This window comes from Malaclemys terrapin, chromosome 8 (assembly GCF_027887155.1).
Source record: "Malaclemys terrapin pileata isolate rMalTer1 chromosome 8, rMalTer1.hap1, whole genome shotgun sequence".
NCBI classification, from domain to species: Eukaryota; Metazoa; Chordata; order Testudines; family Emydidae; genus Malaclemys; species Malaclemys terrapin.
Window position 1 is genome coordinate 32,243,675 of NC_071512.1, and position 7,098 is coordinate 32,250,772.

The following is a 7,098-nucleotide window of genomic DNA, read 5'->3' on the forward strand; positions in this document are numbered from 1 at the left end:
ACCCCACCACACCTGCACCAGCACAGCTCCAGAACAGTGGAGGATTTGTCTCTGCTAGGGTAAATCAGTATAGCTCCATTGATTTCAGTGGAGTTGCACCAGTTTACACCAGCTATGGATCTGGCCCCAAGGGTGCAGATTGATTCTTGTAGATCACTTACCTTTTTTAAAAAAAATATAATGGAGCTATCCTCTCTCCTAGAACTGGAAGGGACCTTGAAAGGTCTTAGAGTCCAGCCACCTGCCTTCACTAGCAGGACCAAGTACTGTTTTTGCCCCAGATGTTTAAGTGGTCTCCTCAAGGATTGAGCTCACAATGCTGGGTTTAGCAGGCCAATGCTCAAACCACTGAGCTATCCCTCACTAATGACCACAATGTGTTGTTCACAGTCATCATGAAGCATAGATAGAGTCACTCTTGAGATGCTCTCTTCTTTTCTCTCTCAGGCCTGGTCTACAGCTAAAACTTAGGTTGACCTAGCCATGTTGCTCAGGGCTCTAAAAAAGCTCACGCCCAGTGTGACATAGTTAGGTTGACCTAACCCAGTAGTTCTCAACCTATTTATCATTGTGGGCAGCAGGTTGAGAACCACAGTGCCCCTGCAGTCCCCTATGCCCAGTGCCCCTCACCCAGAGACCCCTCCACCAAATGGGACCATGAGCACAACTGGGCACGGGGGTGGGCAGCCGGCAGCCTGAACCCTGCTGAGTGGGGCTGGGCAACCAGGACCCGGACCCTACCATGCCCTGCCAGGAGCATGGGCTGGCAGCCAGGACCCGAGGCATAGGCCAGGAACCTGGGGGTTCTGTAGCACCCCTGCAAACCCCTAGTTCCCAGGGCCCTCCACCTCCTCAATGCTTTCCTGAATCAGGACTCCAATCAGGGAATAATACCAGCTGACTAGATGACCGACCAACCACAGTGAAAATTTCAAATTTTGGCAGCCAGCTATTCATGAATAATTGGAGGGGTTAGTCACTGAAAAAATGTACAAATAATGTTCAATTTTTGCCTGTACACCTCATGTGATATTGCTTATGGGCATTGCCACATTTCACGGGAAGCACTGAATGTGTACTTCCAGTGTAGCATGCTACTTAGAAACCTGGTCAAGGAAAAACTGCATTCTTTGTTTCTGCTGTGCTAAGAACAACAGATGGAACCACCAAATCTAGCCTGGGTTCTGTAGATCTTTCTCTTATTGGGTTATACCAAAGTCCTGCCCTTGGATTTTCTGTGGACAATTTTTTTTCATTGATTTTATAATTCTCATAATTTGTAAATGCTAGCACTGCAGGGAGGGGGGACTTGCAACCAACAATTTATTTTCAGTTTCGCTTTGTGAACTGCCTGCAAGCAGGGTGCAATTGTCTCTCATTTATGCAGTATTCAATATTATTTGCTTAATAATATCTGTGAAAAACTCTTGATCTATAGCTTGTTTGCGGGCACTTAGTTATGAATACTTGATAGTCAAAATTTGATCTGCTTTGATTGGACACGGGTCCCATGGTGTGTTTCTTTTGCCTTATTTGGGACAAACAAACAAACAGAATCAGGTTTCCTTATGAATGCTTGTGTGCCTACTCTGCTGAATCAGCTTAAATCTTGCTGTTTCAGACCCTGACTTAGCAAAGCAACTAAGCACATGCCTAAGTGCTTTGCTGAATCGGGGCCTCCATAAACATTCTGGCCAGTAAACTCATTTGCTAGAATGTTTGTTTGCAGAAACGAGTCGAACACAAAGGAAATGCAAACACAATCAAAACTAAATTATGAAAACAAAGTGTGAACTAATATTCACAAAAGGTTTGGGTTGTAAATTCCCCACTCTAGTAAACATACATATTTCTGAAAGCAACAGTAGATTAGGGGAGTGGGAACACCTTAAAGTAAATATAAGTATTTAAGCAAATCTACTGGCAGGGAGGGAGTAAGGAGTACAGGGATAGAAAGAATGAAAGGGACTTGAAAGTAACAAGCATGAGGAGCAGTCAGGCTATTCTAACCAATCTCGCTCACACATATGCACACGTGCCCACACACACACATACATAGGAGGAACTTTCTTAATATTACTGACATCTGATCTGTGATTATCCACTTTCATAGTAAACCCCAGTATGATGGGGTATCCTCTCCACACTTGCTCTGAAGGGGCAAAGGTAGGCCAGAGGGGTCAATTAACCTATTAGGTAGCAAGCTGGGGGGAATTATGGCTGAGAGGACATCCCTAATTAGAAGAAACTCACATGTGCAGGAACAGGTTGGGCTTTCATAAAGCCAGGGAGCAGACAGCAGAAAGCTGCAATTCATCCCTGGAGGGAAAAGGAGGTGTGTTGGGGCTACAGAGACAAATAGCTTACTACAGTTACTCCATGGGAGGAAGGAGTTTTGAGACTGGCAAAGCCAGAGAAGGAAAGGAGAGCCAGCAGGTTAGGAAGGGGCTCAGGGAAATGCAGCAAGCTTTGGGATGGAACAGACCTGGCCTGCTGACTAGAGTGCCTCTGAGCTGGAACCCAGAGTAGAGAGTGGGCCCAGATTCCCCTGCCAGCCACTGGGGAAGAAGCATCAGCAGGGCACTGAATAGGAAGACTGCCTGAGCCTGTTGGTGGGAACAGACTTGGGAAACCACTTGGTGACCTGGCTGGATGGCTGTCACGAAGAGGACACTGTGGTTCCTGGAGTAAGCATGGTGCCCAGTCTGAGAGAGTGATGGTGGGCAACGGCAGGAAGGGGCATCAGCCACACACAGCTGTTTCCTAGGGTGACCAGGAGGAAGCGCTACCAATGGTGAGTACAGCACCCCTTCACACAGTCCTGTGCTGCTCTCCATGCAGGTTGAGCCCTTTACCCTGAAGGGGCAACTGCAGAGCTCATTGGGGATTTGAAGCTGTAATAAATAATAAGTAATCCTGTTTTAATTTGTGAGTGTCCATTGTCCAAAAGCCTCTCCAGGTCTGTCTACACTGCAATGAAACACCCGGGGCTGGCCCATGTCAGCTGACTCAGGCTCACGGGCCTCATGCCAGAGGGCTGAGTCAGTTGACATGGGCCAGCCCCGGGTGTTTCATTACAGTGTAGACTGACCCTGAGGGTCAGAGTTAACTCGGGTTACCTACACATGAGTTACTCCTCTCAAGTTAGCCTAGTGTCAGTGAGAGCAGCCATGCTGCGAAATAGTCAAGTTAGGGTTTGGGATTTTTTGAACTTTCACATGGGTTTATTTCTGTAACCTCAATCAGCTTCCAGGAGGTATGGCCCAGCTGGGGATTCCTCTTCACTTCTTGCTCAGAAATCTAAGGGGCTACAAATGGCAATAAGGAGATGCCAACATTGCTTACAAACTCCAGTCAACGCCACACAACTCTGCCTAGCAAAGCAATGTTGCTACTGCCACCCTAGTACATGTTCGGCTCCTTCAGGCACCACATGACAGCCATATACTTGATGATCTCGCTGTTCCAGCATGGGAAGTATAGTCTGCGGTCGGTGTGGTCCACGCTAACCAAGGATGTGGTGTTCCAGCCAACTTCCTGTCTCTCTGTCTGTGGCTCTGTGTATTTCTTGGTTGGCTCCAGTGCAGTATGGTGAATAAGATTTAGAAACTTGGCGTCTTCTATGTTAGCGTGTCAAGACATTGGCTTCCTGGTGATCGTGTGAACCCATTTGAGGGAGTTGACTCTGTACTCCATTTGCAGTTGTTGGCACTGCAACTCCTTCTGAAACGTCTCACAGAAAATCTGGTTCTGATGCATCAGGTCAGGCAACTCCTTCTTGCGGCCCCACACAGCAGTGAAGTTGCTGCATTCACAATGGCACTACACTCACTCATTTGTGGCCCTAGGAATTCTGGGGGCACATCCCATGATTCTTAGCAGTAAGCTGCATTGCACTATGAATTCCCTCTGTGTATTGTGGCTGGTCAACGTGAGTTAAAAGCACCATTATATGTGGGTTGTTGACCTGAATTTGATGGGTGAATTTTTATGGCTCGCCACTGATCGCATCCAACCAGAAGATTTATAGGTTCTTATCCAATTCAGACTACAGAGTTTAAGAACTCAGAGTTCTATATTGGGAGAGGATTCTCAGGGTGCTTGGCAAGAATGCATACACTGAGGACAATACCAAATTGGTAAAATCTTTATTGCCATTAACCTAAAAACAAGGAATGCAATGAAACTTTTAACTGCAAAACAGTAAAAATTCCAAAACTCCTGCTGGTAACATTTCTGTTATAAGTACCTTAACCTAACATACTCACACCCTTCCTTGGGAACCCGGTAATAGGAGGTGAAGGACCAGCCTCACTCCTGGCATGACCGATTAAGCAATGGTGCTGGCTTGTTATGCTCATACAAAGCACACGGGATCTTTATAGAGGAAGCCAAGTCTTTCACTTTTTTCTTGACCATCTGGAGATTTGTGATGGCTTTCACACCTTATCTTTTCCTGATGCATGCATTCCTCATTCACACAAACAATCTCTTACAGAAACCTTCAAAGGTATACAGACAGCAGTATTGAAATTTAGCAGAATACATTGTAAATCAAGCCTTGCTAAATCTTATAACTAAAACAATTCACGCCCTCAACATTCCTCTAATCTCCTTAACATAGATACAATACAAGATCCTGTCTCTTACTTACTAAAACCTTAAAACAAAGAAATGTATATTTAACTAGAGTGCTTAATTTGTAATACATATAGGAAACCATAGTAGACATTATAACTTACCCTAAAACAAAAGGGTGACCATAATCCATCATAAGGATTGTTCTGGTCTGTCATTCCTTTCCCCTAGTCAAAAAGGTGACTGACAGGATAAATTCAAATCATACATTAATTCTCATGGGACATTATAAAATCCTGCTCCTACAGGCTTCCCCAGTGGTTAGGAATGTTGAGTAGTTACACTATACTGCATAAACGGAACTGATAGCGTGATAGATGATAGTCTCTAGAGTAAAGTACTCCAAGAAACCAAAGCTCCAAAAGTTACAGTATAGAGCTTAGAAACAGAACTTAGGCTCTCGCGCCTCTAAATTCTATCCCTAAAACTATCCTTACAGGGTATTTTATAGGATCCTGATCTATGTAATTCAGGCTAACCTACTATACCCAAATCTTGTTTCTGTACCCTAACAAATTTATGGGTGCCTTTCTCCTATAGGTTAGTGGATTATGACACTTACTTTCTAAATATATTAATAAGAACTATCTCACTCCAAAACTGCCAACCTAGACTCTCTTGATGACCTCGAGATGTGATGTACCCTACGGTTACTAACCGGTTGTAGGAGCCGGATAAACCTATGACTTGGGACAGTTCCCTGCTTTGGTTCCCCAAAGTTCAGGGACCATTCTTAATGGTGCCAAAAGTTGCCAGCTTTTATGCTAACATATTTATAACTGATTATACTTTTTGGTATCAAGCAGATCTTACAAGCCGGTAGGCTTCTTGCATTTCAGCAAAACTACTTATTTGGAAATACATGTCTCAGCACATCCTAAATTCCAAGGAATTAATACTGATAAAATCTAAGAATAAAATGGATTAATATTAGAAAAGGAAACATATTAATTAATACTGCTGGCCAAATTAGTAGGATATAATAGCCATCAAAATAATCATATAGGCTACAGGGTTTTTGTGTGTGGATACGACTCGAGTTAGGGACAACACTCTAGTTACAACTTGAGTTAACTTTGCAGTGAAGACAAGCCCTGAGTGTATTAACAGGAGATAACTAAAAACAGCCTCTTCCATGGAAGAACAACATAGAATATCAGGGTTGGAAGGGACCTCAGGAGGTCATCTAGTCCAACCCCCAACTAAATCATCCAATTTTTTTTGCCCCAAATGCCCCCCTCAAGGATTGAGCTCACAACCCTGGATTTAGCAGGCCAATGCTCAAACCACTGAGCTATCACAGAGAAACTGTTGATAGGAGCTAAACAACAGGCACCAGCTGATTTACTGGGCAGGAAGCTTGATTAGATCTGTAAGGTGCCTGCCAGCTTTAGAACAAAAGGGGGAGTGTATGCACTGGCAAGCCCCTCCTCCACATAGGAACTCCACTGGCCATTGGCCAGCCAGAGAGAGATGGAAGCTGATTGGCTTCTTGCTCCCCACAATCATTAATTTAAACCCAGGCCCGGGGTTTCTTGAGTCTTACCCTTTTAGGGGCCCCTCTGCCCCTCCCCCATAATTATATAGTAAGGAACTATGGTTTTAGGTGCTGTAGGTCTGACTGATCACCTGGTTTAGGGGTCAGGAAGGAATTTTTCCCATCGGAGCCAAATTGACTTGGGTGTGTGTGTGTGTGTGTGTATATATATATATATATATATATATATATATATATATATATATATATTAATTAATTAGCGTAAGCAGAGTCAGGATGAGCTCTACCCTGACATCTGGTGGTGAATTATGGTGAGTGTGAAAAAGAACTTTAGGGGCTGATCTTGTTTGCATAAGCACACCCACCCTGCCTAGCATGAGCCCAGGGCAGCCCAAAATGGTCACTTTGGCAGCTGTAGGATTCCCAGTTCCTCTATTATTGGGGCAGGAAGAATAAAGTGTTGTTGCCCTGATTATGTAAATCAAGGACAATGAAACTGTTTTATGATAGAGGGTCTCACCATCACCTAAGTAGCACTTGCTAGACAAGGGACATGGGTTCCAAAACCCAGTAAATTGAGAGAGGGTGGGGATGGGTTCCCCTTGAGGGTTGGCAATGTCAATTGCAGTTTCCCCTTTTTCCACTGTTGAATAGCAGAGCTAATTTTGCTTCCATTAGGAGTCTAGCTAGAGGTTGCTAAGCTGAATTTACTTTGGGCCAATGGTGTACTAGCACTGGGACTCCCCTACTACAAGCTAAAATTGCTGAGCTGAGACCAAAGTTCTGTCTTAACTAGTGGGAGAGCCTGAAGACATATTGCTAAGCAGCTGGTAGAGTGGAGCAGTGTGCGGGATGGTTGGAGCTGCCCACGGAACAGTGAGCGGAGTGGAGCTGAGAAGTTTGCAGGGGCAGCTAGAGCAGTTCATGGGACAGCCGGTGGAGTGGAGTGGCTGGCAGAGCCG